This window comes from Lathyrus oleraceus, chromosome 4 (genome assembly GCF_024323335.1).
Source record: "Lathyrus oleraceus cultivar Zhongwan6 chromosome 4, CAAS_Psat_ZW6_1.0, whole genome shotgun sequence".
Taxonomy (NCBI): Eukaryota; Viridiplantae; Streptophyta; class Magnoliopsida; order Fabales; family Fabaceae; genus Lathyrus; species Lathyrus oleraceus.
Genome location: NC_066582.1, coordinates 137916274 through 137936811, shown reverse-complemented (window position 1 = coordinate 137936811; position 20538 = coordinate 137916274). Strand labels below are relative to the sequence as shown.

Here is a 20538-nt window from a genome sequence, read left to right as displayed (position 1 = left end):
CTGCAGGTGTTTGTTGGCATCTTCATTAACCTTTTCGGTGAAAGGTTTTCTTTCCAATTGATTGATTGTGCTAGGATGCAGTTGAAAATTTTTCACATTCACCGGTTGGTTAACAATGGTCAGTCGACCACCCGGTGCGTTTGCACCTCCATAGTCACCTAGGAGTCTTTCCGGAGGTGGAGGAGGTGGAATTGGAGGAACTTCAGCCATTGGTTCCTTGACTTCTGGTTGATCCGAGGTACTTTCTTCTCTAGAATCCACTCTTTGTTCTCTGCATCTTCTATGAAGGGTTCTCTCGATCTCTGCGTCAAAAAGAATTTCAGTTGAGGGTTTTCCTCGCATACAGTGGTTAGTAAAATGACAGAAAAATAATTTTATTGTAGAGCAACAAAATTTTAATTGAAATAAAATTAAACTCTATATTTTTGGCAGTCCCCGGCAAGGGCGCCAAAAACTTGATCGGGAAAATAGTAAGTGTACTATTTTGCCTTTTATAGTAATAATGGGGAAATTCCCCGAATGTCGATCTCAAGGACTGCACGTTAGTATTGAGTTTAAATTATCATTCAATTAAACAAAAAATATTAATTTGGTTTTTGAATGTAAAAATAAAATAATAAAGAAATATGAAAATAAGGGTTTATAGAGAAAAAAGAACAATGCCAGAGAAGGTGTTTGATTTATCCCTGTAACAACTCTGAGTTACTATTGCATCAACAAATATCAATTACTACCAGTTCTCAAGGGTATTTTCTCCCAAGTCCTTGGTGAGAAAACCTTTAATCAATCTACCCTAATTCCTACGTCCATAGCCAATTAGGGTGAAGTTAAGCTGTATACAGGGTATCCCTAGTCCTAGGTGATATCTACTGCAGAGTAACCTGATGAAAACCTTATCACTGGCGGTCCAACCTAAGTGATAACCATAAATAAATCTCAATTGGTCCGAAAGAGAAAGCAATAAACACATCAATAGGTTACCGAAAACAAAATATTATAAATGCAAATGTAAACTCAAATTCATTACAATTCGAAATCAGGGACACCCCCTAGCATTGGGGGGTTTAGCTACTCATATTGTTTAAAACAAATTCAAGATAAAAATTACACATTACAAGTACTTGGATGACTTTGATCTTCAATCGCTCCCGCTCATGAATCTCTTCAGCTCTCCAAATACCTTGATCTCTGTAATACTTGATCGCTTCACAATATTGTGGTTTGCTGTATTCCAAGATGATTTTTCCTTTGGCAGAAGACCTCTTTTTATAATGAAAGTTCCCAGCAGCAGTTGGACATGTCCAAAGATGTCTCCACAAAGCCCAAAGAAAGAAAAGCCCGAGAAAATTGGAAATAATGGGCTTGGGCTGACACGGCCCGTGTCAGCTGACACGGGTGGCCGTGTCAGCCTACTGTTTCTCCTGACACGCCCATGGCAAGCCTAACACGGGGGGTTTCTGCCTGACACGACCTGTGTCAGCTGACACGGGTGGCCGTGTCAGGCTATTGTTTTCCTTCTTCTGCTTCCCTTGCCCTGGCACGGCCCGTGTCAGGTGACACGGGTGACCTTGTCAGGCCTCCTGTACCGGGGTTTTCTGCTCTTTTGCGTGCCGGACTCTCGCACTGTCGTGTTTTGAGTTCTCCGGTTCTTCTGCCTGGATCTGTCGGACAAAAACACAGCTATCCCACGCATAAAATCAAGATAAACAAAGTAAAACATAACAAAGATTAAAAATGCGTAAATAAAATAACGGAAGTAAAACTACTCAAATTGTACCTTAAATGCTTGCACAATGTATCAAATGTCTCTATTTTGCGTCAGATCAGTAATGAAAACTTACTATAAATGGTGACTGATCATCCATCACTAAGGATTCAGGTGAGTATTATATCAACCTCTAGGATAACTCAAACCTAATAGCTAATGTCTATGAAAAGCTTTGGCAAAAGTGGCCATTGAAACCACAAAACAATTGAGTGAGTTGTATTTACAAATGAAGAGTATTCACAATGTAAGGTCAAAGTTGAATTAAAGATTCAATTCAAAATAAGTGTTATGAAAAGAGTTTGGAAAATCAAAAGCATAATGCTTAGGTTTCTAATTTTGAAAACAATTTTAATGTTTGCACAAAAGTTTGGCTTGGGTTAGAGTGGGGAGAAGAAGAGAATGGCTAGGTCCTAAACATGCAAAGATGAAGGAAGAGGAATAAAACCACATGGAGTTCCCTTCTTGAGATCATAAAGATGATCCAAGTTGCTCCCATCCTTTGGAATTAGCAAGCAAATAGCAAATAACTCAAGCAATCAAGCACATAACAATCAAGCTCATAGGAATCTTCCAATGGCTCTTGTATCTCTCACTTTGGATGCCCATGACAATGGTTCTTCTAATTGGCAAGTTTGGATCTCTAGCACACAAGAACACACAAATCAAAAAGTTCCACAATACAAATAAAGAATGGACAAGAGTGAGTTTAGAATTAGGATCCTTTCAAGTTCATCTTCAAGATTAAGCATTCTAAAGGCATGAGGCCTAGTTGCTCTTTGACAATTTAAGCACTCTAAAGGCATGAGGCCTAGTTTCTCTTCAAACTCCATTAGCATAGGTAAGATCCTAAAATCTAAGTCCTTTCTCCATTTGCATTGGGTTCACACAAGTAAAACAAAACAAGCACAATAATATATACACAATAATGTGCTCAAGTGAGAAAAAGGCAAATTGCATTAACATAAACATGAGCTCAAGTGAGCAAAGGGTCAATGACAAATGAATTAATGAGCAAGAAATTAAATTGCATTAAAGTAAATTGCAAGAATTAAAGACTTGAATTAAAAGTTAAGGATTAGTAGTTAGTGTTAATGTGCCATAAGGCAATTTAGCGCTATGTTAAGCAATCGTAAGTGGACTAATATAGTAGTCACACCTATCTGAGGCCGGTCAATAAAACTATAGGCAACAAACACAAGTTAGAGACCATGACTAGTAAGCCAAGCTCCTATAATTTGCCAGGCCAAAAGAAAAGAAGAATGATCTTGTATGGATTTAGGTTTTTTGTTTGATCAAGAAGCAACCTATCTCTAATGTAAAGCCATTCACTTGATCTTTGATCAAGATGAATTAGATTTGAATCAAAGAAAGTTAAGCCCCTCATATGTCAAGGCTAACCACCAATCATTAACTCATTGATCAAAAAGAAAAAGAAGAAGAAGGAGAAGAATAAGAATGTATATAAATGGAATTCAAATGACAAAAGCAAAATAGATTGACCAAAGATGAATGGAATCAAAGTCAATCAATCGTAAACAGAAGTGAGATGAAACTTAGAAGTCAAGAAACAAATAAAATATTTTTGGTATTTTTGAGAATTAAAATAATACTTGAATTAAAATAATCAAATAAAGGTCAAACCTCAAATCCATTTCAAATCAACTTGGAAAAGTCCAAATGGATCATCCTAAGTTCAACAAGGTCAAACAAAGTTTGACAAAAAATTTCATCATTTTTGGAAACCAAAAACTATTTTTAAACAATTAAAAATGAATAAAAAATAACATAATTGAACTTAAATCTCAAATAAATCTCAAATCAATTAAGAAATTGATGAGAATATTTTTCATAGATTCATCATCATTCAAAGATGTTAAGAAAATATTTTTGCATTTTTTGAATATTGGAAACTATTTAAAATGAATTAAAAATAACCAGAAAAGAGAAAAATCACAAAAAATATTAAATGACATCATAAAAAATATTAAAAATCATTTTTAGAAACTAGAATCAAAAATAAAAATTATGCAAATGGTCCCATATTTTTTGGATTAAAAATGAAAGAGTTATGAATTTTTGAAATAAAATGAAATAAAGAAAATAAAATGAAATAATCAGAAAATGAGAAAAAGCTTGGCACGTTGGATCTGATTTCATTAAATGAGGTGGCACACCGAAAGGTCCTTATGCGCGCGCTCATAGTGATCCAGAGTCAAAGGCGCAACATGCAGCATTATTAAAAGTCATAACATTGGATGACATAGATTCAATCTGGAAATAACAACCAACGATCCAGATGCAATCTGGCATGGTGGACGGTGGTGTACACCACCGTCTTCTCCGGCAAGCATGCCCGCTCCGGTGACATTTGCAGGTTATGAAAACTTAATGAAAATGCGCGATCCTTATATCATTGGAAAGCTGGGGTGATGTACATCACCCCTGTGCCATTGGTTTCCTCTCAAGATTACTACATGAAGAGAAATCTGAGACGAAAGTTTATGGTGTTCATTCTGAACTTGATGAATTCTTGAAATAAAATGCAGCAATCAATTGCCTCTTATGAGAGGACTTCAGAGGAACCAACAAACACAAGAAATGAGCAAGATCCAAGGAGATTCAAATGGAAAAAGTTTGAACAACAACCTTTGAAGTGAAGCTTTCAATGGCAAGATCTCCTCCAATTCTTTGATGCAGCTTGGTCTTGAGATGGAAATGAAGCTAGGCTAAGGAATTAGAGTTCAATAATCAACCAAGGAAGTTGAAAATTGAAACTGAAAAATTCAAGAGAAAATGCAAAATTCCTTAAGGTGAAGAATGAGATTCCAATTCTGCAGAGTATTAGGCGCCTTCAGGTTGGAAATGAATGAAGCTAAGCATCTCTATTTATAGCAAATGATGAGGCAAACAATGCAAAGTTCATGTGCATGTGGAATGAGGGCCTCCATGCATGGGCCTGTACAGGCGCATGGGAGGCCCAAATGAAATTGGTTTAGCATGCTGAAGTGTAATTGATCAGGTTTGGACGTGCAACTTTGATGGAATTGGCTAGTGCAATAAGTTTTGATATGGTTTCCATAAATGCACCCAAACTTTCACCTCTTCGAAAATGCACTTTGCCAAATTGAAACATGGCCTTGTGGGTAATGGTTGGAAAGGTCTTGACATGAGGAACAATTGTTATGTTGAACAAAAATCCATTTGGAGTTGGGAAATTTATGAAAACTGATCATGAAGTTCAAGGTGCAAAACATGTGTATGTGAATTTTGCCAAAATGGACCAACTTCAAACCCTTCTATTTCAATGATGAAAGCCCCAAATGACAAAACCTTCAATACAAAAGTTGTATATCTTTTCAACACAATAAATTTGGACTTAAATTTTGCGTCATTTGGATTTTTGATGAGAAAGTTATGGGCACTTGAAGTTGGACTTTTTCACATTTTAATGACTTTGGTCCAAAGTGACCTATAATGTTTTGTATTATCACATGTGTTTATTTTAGGATTATGAAATTTTGTCCAACATAAACAATGAAGTATACATATTATAATTTCCGATGCATTTGATCCCACATAAAAATCATGAAAAATGAAGGAGTTAGGTCCTTGGGAAGTTGACCCAAAATTAGGGTGTCAGTCAAAATGACCTATAATGTTTTGAAATGGATGATGACCTTCCAAGCTTCAAATAAATTTTTTATGAACATGAAAGTTGTTCATATGGTTCTTAAGAACATTTGTGCTCTTGGGGTCATCTTCATTTTACAAACACATCAAAAGTTAGGTCTCAGTGGATTTCAAAATAGTTAGATGAATTGACTGATCAACTTCTCAAGTCCAAACTTCAAATCTTGATGAATTGATGATTGAGGACACTCACATAGGCTCACATACGCATGAAATGATGAATGAAAGAACTTCCCTCGATTGTATTTGATCATAGGTTGAGGTTGCTTTATGAGCAAGACATAGTCAATGCACAGTTGAATTAGGGTTTCCTTGGGAAACAAGCCTCAAACCCTTTGGTTTATCTTGATCAAATTGACAAATTGAGATACTTGGGAGGCATATATGATGATTGAGAGCTTTTTGAACCATTGTCATGCTTGCTTTCAACTTCATCTGGCCATTCTTTGAGCATAGGGGCCTCCTAGGAGCCTTGGATCTTATGATTGCTCAAGCTACAAAACAAACAAAGTTAGTGACATATTTTTGTGCTTTTGGTTAGTAAACAAAATAAGAAAATAAATAATATACAATTCAAGCATGCTTGGTGGTCTCAAACCAACTCACACAAGTCCCACCCTAGGGCTAAGGAGCCAAGATGCTACGATCCTCGAGGCAAATGCAATGTGCAATGATATGATGACATGAGGGATCTTAGGGTCAAAATTAGGGTCTTACAGATGCCCCTATTTAAGGTCATTCTATCCGGAGATATGAAGGTTAAAATCTTCGTCTCGACGAGGTAGAATGGGCTTAAATAATAACAAAGAGACGAATTTTGGTCCCTAAGAGACCTCATGATGCAAATGCATGTATGCAAAAGTTAATACTCTGTGGGGATATATGTCCACAAAGGAAAAGAAATCAGGAGAGACTGAAAATCCATATGAGTAATACACTCATAAATGGGACAGAGACTCCGGGGACTTAACTGGGGAATAAAAGGGGTAAAATGCGTGAGCAGGTCACGACTTAGAACTTGCTGAAAGACACGAAGGGATTCCATAAATCAATGGAAAGACTCGAGCTGACGCAAAGATGCATGTATTGGGGAATATTCCAATACAGCAAAACTATCCACAAAGGATACATCGGATAAAAATCCGAACTCAGGTGGGGAAAATCCACTAAGGGACTCAGGCTGGGAAAATCCACAAAGGACTCAGTTGAGGAAACAACAAATGAGGTATTACCGGTTACTGAGTAATAAGCTCAAGGAGACATGTGATCAAAACACTGGTATAAGGGTGAGAGAACAACACGCTCGGGGAGAATGAATATCTAAGACCGGTATAAGGGTGAGAGATATCAATCATCCAAAAACATCTGAGGAAGACCTAAAAAGGTAAATTTCAACTCAGGAAAATCTGACTCCACAGGGGACAAAAGTCATAATAGGGAGCAGAAGGAAGGGATACCAGGGATACTGGTTACTGGGCATATAATAGGTGACCAACCAAGGCGTGAATTGGGGAATATTTCCAAAACACTCATCATCCAAAATGAGGGCTGAAAAAAGCAAACTCGATTACAGGATGGACATTCGATTCCATAAGGAAATACGAATCTTACTCGACTGGGGAAGAAAAAGACTTCGACTGAAGAGCGCATGAGATATATCATCTATTACCGTCAGAACATAGATAACATACTCGCACGGAAGATTATCCACAACCGGTTACTGGGTTAATAAAGGATAAATCGACCGAAAAGAAAGGACATCAGGATACCGGCTACTGGGTATAAAATGATGACCAATCCATGGGGGAGAAATAATCATTACCAAACAAGGGTAAATGAAACATGACTCGCTGGGGATAAATTGCTTTATCAGAGCAATTATCCAAGAGACATATCACTAGTTACTGGGTGGTATACTCAAAACGAAGGAGTATCAATACCGAATATTGGATAAAGATAACCAACAAAGAGGGGATTACATCTACCGGTTATTGGGTAGAAAACCACAGAAATAGGACTTACAACTACCGGTTACCGGGTAGAAGGCCATGGAAGAGAGTAACCGTCATCGGTTAGGATGAACAACATCAAAGGGTTAACTCTGCAAGGGGATAAAATGGGGTTTACAACTACCGGTTACTGGGTAGAAAACCACAGAAATAGGACTTACAACTACCAATTACTGGGTAGAAGGCCATAAAAATCCGTCGGGGATAAGATGGACAATTACTGGTTACTGAGCAATCATTCATCTGAACTACGGGGAAATGCATGGGAAATAACAAGAGTAGTCAATCTAGGAACAAACTAGAGAGACACAAAGAAACAAGACTCAACCCAATGAGGATATAACTCAGGGGAGTAATTCCATCCCAATACATATTCTGGGAGGAAACTGAAATAATAATCATCCACGAGGACATAACTCAGTGGGGAATATGGAAGAAAGGGTAGACACTTTCTGCCTAAGGGGCTGACTCTATATGGAGAGATCAAACACAAACATCTGCTTGGGGAAGATATGTATCACCCAAATAGCAGGAGATAACAAACAAAGATATATAGAAAAGAATGCAACATGAATATCTGAATATTAATTATGCATGTATATGTGTGGTTTATGTATGATAATGCTGACAAACAGTCATATCTAACACGAACAGGTCCAGGAATCAATGGACAGACATCTGGTACTACATCTCAAAAGAGAAAGCCAGGCCCACATGAGAAAATCCAAACTGGTGGGGGCAACCAATACCAGGAAACACCAATCTCTGCATGGGATAAAAACCAATGCTGAGAATCGGGCGAAGTCGCTGCCAGGGACAAAGATCACTGCTAGGGGAACAAGCAGGATCACCGGGAATCAAAGACTACTGTTGGGAATAAGCCAAGGGATCACAATCACCAAAGCTGGGGATCTTCCAACAGTACGCAGAGACAAGGATAAGATCATTCAGAGAATAAATCTACTGAGGATCTTATCAAGGGGGGTGATGTGGAATTCTGCGGGGAGCAACCACCAAACAGAAGCACGTCAAACAAATCATCCACTTCTAGCCATGGAAGAATATTTCTGCTGCGGAGAAGGAGAACCAGTTACTCCGCTGGGGAAGGAAAGAAAAATCTTCCTCAGAAGTTCCAACGCCAAAAACAGGATCAGACAAAGCCTCAGCTAGGGGAACTATACGGATGAGATTCCTTCGTAGAAGACACTCTACTAAGGGATCTACCGAGACAAGATAGGAGACTATGTGGGGAACTACCACCAAACAGAAGTTTCAACACAAATCCTCATAACGCTGGAGAAATGAACTCTGCCGAGGTGAAACAACGCTCCACTGGGGACAGAAAATAAACATTTTCATCGCCCGCTCTGCTAGGAGGGAAAACCATCCGAGAAGGAGGAAGCATCAACAATAAGGCTCCGATCAGGCAACTCTCCTGGGGAAGACTGTTGGTGATCAAACCGAGGATAACCTGAAGGCGATCAACTGGAGATAACCTGCTGGCGACCAAATTGGGGAAGTCTAAAGTGAACGACCCTGCTGAGGATGGATGGGAAGCAAACCTGCTGGAGATCACAGTATGCAAATCTGCTGAGGATAAGCTACAAACCAACTTTGCTGAGAATTCCATTCATGCTGGGATTTCTTGCTCACTCTGCGGGAGAATTCCAATATGAATAAGGGAATACCAACTTCCTCGAAAAGATAGCATATCAATTTATCAATCTAGAAGGGATTTTAGGTCAATCCACACAAGGGATGACAACCATATCATTGATAACACAAATGCTAGATCCAGACTCAACTGGGGAGTTAGAAGACCGAGGCCAAACTCCGGACTCTCTTAGGGGATTTGATGGAGTTAGAGATATACTTCTCCAAACAAATCAGGACCAAAGCTCCAGACTCTTTGGGAAATTTGGTGATGCTTAACCCTCTTCTGCGCTCGCGGAAGAGACAACCTGAAAGATAATGAAGAGGATACAAGTATGCTAGGAATAATGAACAAATGTCTTACCCTTTTGGAGATCATACTATCCTTGGGAGAGCACTGAAGATGTCCCAATTATCCTTTTTTGTCATTGTAAATGTTCACTTTGTTTAAAAACAGTTTATAAAAACTTTATTTATTTAAAACAATGATATTTATCAATTAAAACATGTAAACATTTGTTAAACAGAAACAAATAAGAGTGCAAAGAATTGGATAAAGGCTCAAATTTATTTGATGGAATGGTAGTCTGTAAATGGCAAGACTATATGGATCTTTACAAATTTGAAATTGGTGATATATATCGGAAAAGGACTACATTGAACATAATGACCATTTCTCCACCAACTCTGAATCCAATGTATTTGAAGCTTCAGTTGACGATGACTGAGCGAGAATCTCTGACAGAAGACAGCTGTAGAACAAAGTCTTGTCAGGATGCAGTTACTTGCCAAATCCCTAATTTTTGCCTAGATTGCCCCAAGGTGAGGTACTCAATCTGGCGGGATATATATATTCATTTTTTTTATGTCTCTAACTTTTGCCTGGACCGCCCTTTCGGGTTTTCAATCCACCGAGACGCTCATTTTTGCATAAGCCGTCCTTTCGTGTTTTCAACTTAGCAAGCTATTCTGTTTTTATTCTAGGCGAAGTATTTCTTGACTGCATCTGAATTCACAGGACGAGTGAAATCCTCCCCATCCATAGTTGTAAGTATCAAAGTACCGCCTGAAAAGGCTCTCTTAACAACATATGGACCTTCATAGTTTGGAGTCCACTTGCCCCTAGAATCGGGCGCGAAAGACAAAACTTTCTTGAGCACAAGGTCACCTTCTCGGAACACACGAGGCTTGACCTTCTTACCAAAGGCTTTCTTCATCCTTTGTTGATACAACTGGCCATGACACATGGCAGTTAATCTCTTCTCTTCAATTAATTTCAGTTGATCATAACGACTCTGAACCCATTCAGCCTCAGTCAACTTGGCTTCCATCAAGACTCTCATTGATGGGATCTCAACCTCCACAGGGAGCACAACCTCCATGCCATATACAAGGGAGAAAGGGGTTGCCCCTGTTGAAGTGCGGACAAATGTACGATAACCATGCAAATCAAAAGGCAGCATCTCATGCCAATCTTTATACGTAACAACCATCTTCTGGATAATCTTCTTGATATTCTTATTAGCAGCTTCAACAGCCCCATTCATCTTGGGTCTATAAGGAGAAGAATTATGATGTGCAATCTTGAACTCGCTACACAACTCTTTCTTCATTTTGTTGTTCAAGTTAGATCCATTATCAGTGATGATCTTATCTGGCACACCATAACGGCATATGAGTTGATTCTTGATAAACTTCACAACCACCTTCCTGGTCACGTTTGCATATGACGCCGCTTCAACCCACTTGGTGAAGTTATCAATTGCTACGAGAATAAACCTGTGACCGTTGGACGCCTTTGGCTCTATCATGCCAATCATGTCAATTCCCCACATAGAGAAAGGCCATGAGGAGGAAATAACATTCAGAAGTGTCGGGGGAATATGAATCTTATCCGCATAAATCTGACACTTATGGCATTTCTTCACATATTTGCAGCAGTCATACTCCATTGTCAGCCAATAGTAGCCTGCTCTCAACATCTTCTTTGCCATGGCATGTCCATTGGAATGAGTACCAAATGAACCCTCATTGACTTCAGTCATCAACAGGTCTGCTTCGTGTATATCCACGCATCTGAGCAGAAGCATGTCAAAATTTCTCTTATAAAGCACATCGCCATTGAGGTAGAAACTGCCAAATAATCTTCTCAAAGTCTTCTTATCTTTAACAGATGCCCTAGGCGGGTAAATCTGACTCTGAAGAAAACACTTGATATCATAATACCATGGCTTATCATCTTTCACTTCTTCGACTGCAAATACATGAGCTGGTCTATCCAAGCGCATCACAATGATATTGGGGACTTCATTCCAGAATTTCACCACAATCATAGAAGCAAGCGTAGCAAGTGCATCTGCCATCCGATTCTCATCTCGAGGAATATGATGGAAGTCAACCTCAGTAAAGAATGTTGAAATCCTCCTCGCATAATCTTTGTATGGGATGAGGCCAGGATGATTCGTCTCTCATTCACCCTTAATCTGATTAACAACAAGGGCCGAATCGCCATAAACGTCAAGATGCTTGATCCTAAGATCAATACATTATTCTAATCCCATAATACAGGCCTCATACTCCGCAATATTATTCGTGCATTTGAAAGTTAGCCTTGCTGTAAAAGGAAAATGTGTGCCCTAAGGAGTAATAATCACTGCCCCAATACCATTTCCATACTGATTTACAGCGCCATCAAACACCATGCTCCATCGGGAACCAGGCTCTGGCCCTTCATCGAGCGTAGGCTCATCGTAATCTTTCATTTTCAAATACAGAATCTCCTCATCAGGGAAGTCATACTGAACTGACTGATAATCCTCAATTGATTGATGTGCCAAGTGGTCGGCCAAGATACTACCTTTAATAGCTTTCTGAGCCCGATACTCAATATCATACTCAGACAACAACATCTGCCAACGGGCAATCCTCCTAGTTAAAGTAGGCTTCTCAAAGATATACTTGATCGGATCCTTCTTGGATATCAACCAAGTCGTATGATTCAACATATAGTGGCGTAAGCGCTTAGCAGCCCAAGCCAAAGCACAACATGTCTTCTCAAGCGTTGAGTACCGAGACTCACAATCAGTGAACTTCTTACTCAGATAGTAGATAGCATACTCTTTCTTCCCTGATTCATCTTGCTGACCTAATACACAACCCATAGAGTCTTCAAGAACAGTCAGATACATAATCAAGGGTCTCCCTTCCACAAGCAGAGACAGAATCGGAGGCTCGGACAGATACTCTTTGATACTATCAAAGGCCTTCTGGCAATCCTCGGTCCAATCATGACGCTGATCTTTCTGGAGGAGCTTGAATATTGGCGCACATGTGGCAGTCATGTGAGATATAAATCTGGAAATATAATTCAAGCGGCCAAGAAAACCTCGGACTTGCTTCTCAGTTTTGGGCGTAGGCATCTCTTGTATTGCTTTGACCTTGGCAGGATCAACTTCAATACCTCTTTCGCTGACAATAAATCCCAATAACTTGCCGGAACGGACTCCAAATGTACACTTGTTTGGATTCAGATGAAGTTTATACTTCCTCAAACGCTGAAAAAGCTTCAACAAGTGCTCTACATGTTTAACTTCCGTTCTTGACTTCGCAATCATATCATCAACATATACCTCGATCTCCTTGTGCATCATATCATGAAACAAGGTAGTCATAGCGCGTTGATACGTGGCTCCGGCGTTCTTCAAACTGAAGGGTATCACTCGATAACAGAATGTTCCCCAAGGTGTGATGAATGTTGTCTTCTCCATATCCTCGGGTGCCATTTTAATCTGATTATAATCGGAAAATCCGTCCATAAATGAGAAAACATTAAATTTAGCTGTATTATCTACCAACATATCAATATGTGGTAAAGGAAAATCATCTTTCGGACTAGCTTTATTCAAGTCTCTATAGTCCACACACATTCGGACTTTTCCATCTTTCTTAGGCACGGGCACAATATTGGCCACCCATTGAGGATATGTAGAAGTCACCAGAAACCCCGCATCAATTTGCTTCTGAACTTCTTCTTTGATCTTCATTGCCATATCAGGATGAGTTCTTCTGAGCTTCTGCTTCACAGGCACACACTCAGGCTTCAAAGGCAGGAAATGTTGCACGATATCAGTATCCAGACCAGGCATGTCTTCAAATGACCAGGAAAAGACGTCGACATATTCTCGTAGTAACTCAATCAACCCCTTCTTCACAGATTCTTCAAGGAGTGCCCCAATCTTTACCTCACGAACATAATCTTCAGACCCCAAGTTAACTGTTTCCAGATTCTCAAGATGTGGCTGAATGACCTTCTCTTCGTGCTCAAGTAGACGGGTGATCTCATCAGGAATCTCTTCAACATCATCTTCTTCGACCTCAAATACAGGGAACTTAAAGTTGGGAGATGGTGTTGGATCATTATGTTCAATGGGTTTGATCAACTTGCATAATGATTTTGGATATAAAAGAGATTTTGCATAATCATTATGCAGATGAAAAGATTAATTTTATTCTCTTTTTTAGGGTTTTATGTGATCACCAATTTCATGCAAAAAGAAAAAAGTGAAAATAATTTGGAAAAACAAACATTTAACATGAATTTATTGAATGAATATCATTGTATTTATGGGCCAACAATGTCATCACTTCTCCTTTTGGCATGGGAGAAGGGTTTTTAAACAAAAATGAACATTTACGTGGACTTATGGACAACTATTGGAACATCAACAGCGACCCAATTATTGCAGACCCCTCAAGGGATGACAAAGTTGCTAGAATCTTCCTCTACATCCTCTTCTACAACAGCAACAGCTTCCTGGTCTTCAACCGCGTGAATGAAACCACCACTCTGAAACATCCCATGCTTGTTGAAAGTTCCTGAAGAATACCCTATGCCAGCCCGAGATTTATTGTCTTCCAGCTTAATCATTTTTCCTAAACCAGTAGTTGTGCCATGCTCAATGGCCAACTTCGTATTATTGTAGGACGCAAATGAAGAAGTTCCTTTCTCAGAAGGATCAGCAATAGACAAAGCTTGGAACGGCGTCCCAACCTCGTCCTCAGCATCAATATAAGAAAAGGAAGACATATGGCTTACCAAGAGAGCCCTCTCTCCCCCTACCACCACCAACCTTTTGTTCTTAACGAACTTCAACTTTTGGTGTAGGGTGGATGTCACGGCGCCTGCCTCGTGAATCCATGGTCTTCCCAACAAACAACTATATGATGGGTGGATATCCATGACCTGAAAAGTGATCTGGAAATCACTAGGTCCTATCTTGATTGGGAGCTCAACCTCTCCAATCACAGTCTTGCGGGATCCATCAAAAGCTTTCACGACCACTCCACTCTGCCTCATGGGAGGCCCCTGGTATGAAAGTTTGGCTAGAGTGGATTTTGGCAACACATTCAGAGATGATCCTGTGTCTACCAGCATATTAGACAAGGTATCATCCTTGTAGTTCATGGAGATGTGAAGTTCCAAATTGTGGTTCTTTCCCTCCTCGGGGAGATCAGCATCACAGAAGCTCAAGTTGTTACAAGCAGTAATGTTTGCAACAATGCTATCAAATTGTTCTATGGTGACATCATGATCTACGTACGCCACGTCCAACACCTTCTGCAAAGCTTCTCGGTGTGGATCAGAATTCATCAACAAAGACAACACAGATATCTTTGAAGGTGTTTGTAGAAGCTGATCTACAACATTGTACTCACTCCTCTTGATGAGCCTCAACATCTCATCACAGTCCTCTTTAATCATGCCATTTTGGCCAGCAGGGACAGGAGTTCTAGCAGCATCGGCAGGTCTATTAACAGCAAGTGTCGGATTCGGAGAAACTGAAGAATTCCCCAAAGGACGAGTAACACTATCAGCAGTATCAACTCTTCTGGTGTCAGTCTGGGGTTTCGGCAGCGCCGAGAAAACACGACCACTACGGGTCAAACCACTGACGTCAACAATATTCACAATAGAAGTGGAGGGCAGGGGCACCTCCTTCCCATCTTCTAATGCAACAATATTGTAACGATAGGGAACAGCTTTGTCGGAAGAGTATGGCACAGGGCCGACTGGCTTAATTATGAGAGTAGGAGAAGCCTTCTGCTTGCTGCCATCGTATCTAACGACAACAGGCTCAGGTATCTTGAATACATGTGATATCACATTAACTTCATCATCCTCATCACGATTCTGAAGTATCTCTAATACACCCTGATCTAGCATTTCTTGGATGTCTTTTCTGACTTGACGACATCCTCTCTCATTGACAGTGCAAACACGACAATTGTCATGGTCATGCTCGTAGTGACTGTATCCATACAACAGTCTATGCATCTCGACCAAAGATTGTCTGATATGGCCGACATATCGGACCTTATATTTACCAGGGCAACCCTGAACCATATTAACAACAGATTTCCCATGCTCGGGCAATGGGTTCTTCTTGACATTAGGACCTACGTCCTCGAAAAACAATATTCCGCTTCTAACAAGGTCTTGAACCTTGGTCTTCAATAGGTAGCAGTTCTCATGTCCGGGAGCACTGGAATGATAAACACAGTGAAGCTCAGGCTTATACCACCACTGAGGGTTGGTAGGTATAGTAAGTGGGTCACATGGAGTGATCAGCTTCCTTTCAATTAAAGAAGGATATAGCTATGCGTAAGTCATGGGAATATGATCAAAACTGACCCTCTTCCTATCATAGCTTGTGCTGGTTTGATTGTTATTTCGAGTCTGGTAGGCCTGCTGTTGAGGGTGGTGCTGTTGTTGTTGATATTGTTGATGTTGCTGTTGCTGGTTCTGATTATGATGCTGATATTGCTGATTTTCTCTGAAAATAGGTGCTATATGAGCCACCTGGTGTTGGTTACTGGAAGGACGCATAGTCTTCCTCTTCACAGAGGGTCTTCTAGATTTAATATGGGAGGTCACAACATGTGCCTCGCCATCTTTCTTCTTCACAAATGCCCCATACCGTTTGGCAGAAGAGCCTTCTTCTCTGGTCAGGCGCCCTTCCCTGACTCCTTCTTCTAAATGCATCCCCATGTTCACTATCTCGGGGAAGTCAAAAGGAGCGCTAGCAATCATCCGCTCATAATAGAATGAACTCAAGGTCTTCAGAAAGATCTTGGTCATTTCCTTCTCTTCTAGCGGAGGCACAATCTGTGCAGCCAATTCTCGCCACCTCTGGGCGTACTCCTTAAAAGTTTACTTATCCTTCTGGGACATGGCCCTCAGTTGGTCCCTATTGGGAGCCATATCAACGTTGTATTTGTATTGCTTGACGAAGGCTTCGCCAAGGTCGTTGAAGGAGCGGAAGTTTGCGCTGTCCAAACCCATGTACCATCTCAATGTGGCACCGGACAGGCTATCCTGGAAATAATGGATCAGGAGTTGATCATTATCGGTCTGAGTCGACATCTTGCGTGCATACATCACAAGATGGCTGAGCGGACAAGTGTTTCCTTTGTACTTTTCAATGTCAGGCACTTTGAATTTGACAGGAATCTTGACATTAGGTACAAGGCAGAGCTCAGCAGCAGATTTGCCAAAGAGGTCCTTCCCTCTGAGAGTTTTGAGTTCCTTGTGCAGCTCAAGGAATTGATCATTCATAGCATCCATTTTCTCATACACGCCTGAGCCCTCAGATGGCTCAGAGTGGTAAATGGTGTCATCTACTCTCGGCAAAGTATGCACGACTGGAGGTGGCACAGCAAGGACCGGGCTAGATGTCGGCAAAGAAGCAAAAGTAGGGGCGAGACCCTCTGGAAAAAAGTTGGGAGGCATCCCCCAGGGGAACCCGGCTGGCATGGCAGTAGGCGCGAAGTGAGCACTGGCAGCAGACACGGTAGAAGAGGCAATCTCAGAAATGACTGTCCTCTGGGGAGGAGTTGAAGGCGTTGGAGAAGACTGGCTTTGGGCGGCCAAGAATGACTCCATCAGGGCAGTCAATCTTGCCACTTCCTCCTTCAATTCACTGTTCTCTTGCTCAAGGTGATCCATTAGCTTTGATGAGTTGGCTCTGGTGTAGTACCGGTGCGTCAGCTTGTCTTCAAAATAAATGAAGAACACAGAGTTAGACCACTGAACAAGAAGCCCTGGAACAAAACCTGCTTATGCACATGATGCATGCAATGCTTGTGCATATGATTTGTTTTTTTATCAGATGAACTTTTAGAGTTCTATTTGCAATATTGGAAATATTAATCATTTAGACATATATGGAATAATCATATCAATAATATCTGGAAAATATTTTTACCCCAAAGAAGTACAGTCTTGGTAACCAAATACAACACAAGAGAGAAGGAAAATGAACATCCTATGGAACCCTAGAAACAATCGTCCGAAGCTCTCGAGACCTGAAGATAAGCTGCACGGAGCCTCTTCACTTCTCTTTCATAGGCTGCCTCCATATCCGCCTTCTCCTTGGCGAGTTGATCGTACTTCCTCTTCCAAAACCTGGAATACTGAGGAAGAAGAGAAGTAACCACATCATCAGTCTCGTCGATAACCTGATGCTCCAGAAACTCTATCAATGCATCCTTATCTCTAAGCTTCTGAAGTATCTCCTCTCGCTCACGGACCCAAGCACGCGGACGGTCTTCATCTCTCAACTCCTCTACTCCTTGGTCAGGGAGGGTTGAAGGCCCAGCCATAACCATAGGTGTAGGTCTCGGGTAATCATAGGGCATGCGGTACTCAGAAGCTCTCCTCCTAACCCGTGTCAGGCAACATGACAGGCCGTGTTAGGCTTCTGATGAAAAAGCCTTGACACGCCCCTCTAGGGAGGCCGACATGGGCCGTGTCAGCTCTCATGGGAACCTGTGTCATCTCCATGTTTTCTTCTTCCAAGTGTCCTCTCCTAACACGGCCCGTGTTGGGCAACACGGGTGGCCGTGTCAAGACTACTGTGTTACCCAATTTTCTCTTCCGACAGGCCCAGAACGTACGGTTTTCTTGTCTATCCCTCTGGTACTCTTGCTTACACTTGAAACCAATAGAACTACCATAAAGAGACATAAAATGGAGTATAATGATGCAAACCAAATGTAATCAACAACTGGAAACAACAATGCAAAACATCTAATTTACTAAACAGAACAATAAAATAAGTAGACTAATGTGTTACCGACTTCGTGAAAAGGTGTCGGATGAGTGTCAAAAAACAAGTAGAATTGGAGACTGATCACAACCCCAAACTTATCTCATTGCTTGTCCTCAAGTGATGCTCGATACACCAGGACGGTCACCCCCAAATTTTGCATCCACAATGCTACTGTGATCTTTCGTGATCTCCTATTCACTTTTCATTCATTGTTTTACTCTTTCTCGACTTCCGACTTCAACCACACTTTCACCTTGATGCATCTTTTATCCTGTAGCTTTTCACACTCTCACCAAATCTCTCGGGATCAAAGTGTTTGCACTCAAGAAAAACAGAGTATGCAAAGTCAACTCTTAGGTTTGAAACACAGATACCTTCATAACAAGAAACGCACAACACACACTATTCGAGGGCTTTTTGGGTTGTAGAGGGGCTAAGGTGTATGGTGGGGAATCAAAACAAAAAGGTAAATACTAGGGGTTCAGACTCAGAGTTCGTGTTGTTACCCTCGTAACTGTTGTTCAATCTAATAATCAGGGGGTATTTCTTTTGGGCACCGTTCTTGTTGCGATTCATTGGCTCATATATATTTTTTCTTTTTATTGCTCTTTTGAGAACGCTTTTTACCAACCTTAATACTTCTAGATAAGTGCTTCATGATACTTCTCATAATATTTTTTTTTCATTTTCTATTTTTTCTTTGAATTTTCTCATCTTTCTGCACTTATCTACTTTTCATCGGTGTCCCAAATTTTTTATGAAACCCCAAACTTAGGCATTTCCATAGATTCAGGGTAAACAACACTTATCTAAGGTGTGGTAGTGTATGGGCTTATGGTTATATACAGCGGTTAAATAACAAACAAAAGGAAATATGGCTCAAATTGGATGAACGAAGGGTAATAATGGCGGGTTGGCTGGAAAGGCTCAGGGTTAAAATAAAAACAATGCCTCAGTGTGTACAAGTGTGTTCTGAAATTCCAGCATCTGTAATGCAAACCCAGAGAGATAGAGACATACCTGGAAAGCTCTCATGATGACAAGTGTTTGGCTTTTTATAGTCCTCACCATGTTTGGTATAGCTTGTAGGCTTCCAAGATACCTCTCAGAGTGATGTAGCTTCGTCTTCGCTTTGGTTACAGAGTATCCCTAAGAAGTCTAGTGACAGAGAGTGGCATCCGATTGTTTGGGCCAGTAGCATCAACTTTCGGGAGTTTCTAGAAGAGCAGGTAGAGGGGGTGTCCTCTACTGTAACACACAAAATACCACACAACTAATTATTTTAAAAACACATAATAAAATGCTGAAAAATACTAAGAATAAAAACAACAAATAATCAACCCCCCCCCCCCCCGCCACATACACACACTTGAACTAAACATTGTCCGCAATGTTTAATCCAAGATAGAGAGGGACTCACACAGGTTCACTACGGTGGCAGAAATTGCAACATTAGTTGTTGCATCATCGCGTGCATCTCCTCCATAAGAGTCCCTTAACGGACTTGCTCTAGGCCTTGGCGTGTTTGCTCCGCTCGGAGATCACCAATTTTTGTTTGCATCCACGACCATTGGTCCGACGTCACATATGACGACCCGACACCTAGGTGCGTGGTGTCCACTGGCGGAGCAACAAACTGCTCATGTTCCTGCATCTCTTCCTGCACTTCTTCCTCTTGTGGGTCACCTGCAGCAAATGTGTCAGCATTGTGCTCGTCCATCTCATCTTGGACGACACTCTCATATAGCCAATTGGCCGTGTTGGAAATGCTAATTCGTGCAGGGTCAAGAAGAGCCATAATAAACTGACCAGAACTCATTAAAGCATAATAATCAGAAATTTATGATATCATACCTTGCAAAATTAATGCGTTCATGTCCAGTTTATGCTTACCTGCCACCGGTGTCTCATTAAGTGCAGCAGGGTCATATCCGAAATGGTGGGAAATCTATGTGATGATGCCCCCTATGGAAATTCCCCCTTGGGCTGCTCTCTCCACTCGACCCAGGTAATTTGCTGCAAATGCTGCAACGCTCACAGCTACCCGGTTTACCATGGCAAATAAAAAGAAGAGCTCCCTCTAGGTAGCTACACTTGTGCTATCACCCCTACCAAAAAGCGTGAAAGCCAACACCTTTTGAGCATACCTGAAACAAAGGTTCTGAACGCCAGATGCTTTCGCCCCTTTAACCACATAATCTGACCGTCCCGTAATGGCCAACCAGAAAGTCTTAGTATCAAAACTATCTGGTACTGCTCCGAAGCCATATAAGGGTAGACGGAGAATTTCACCCAGCTGCTCCACTGT

At 40.9% G+C, this 20538-nt stretch overlaps 1 pseudogene; it reads right to left on the bottom strand.

The window, feature by feature from the left end:
- LOC127136408 (uncharacterized) overlaps window positions 1-20141 on the bottom strand; it is a 51166-nt pseudogene extending 31025 nt beyond the window's left edge.
- Between the last annotated feature and the right edge of the window lie 397 nt (window positions 20142-20538).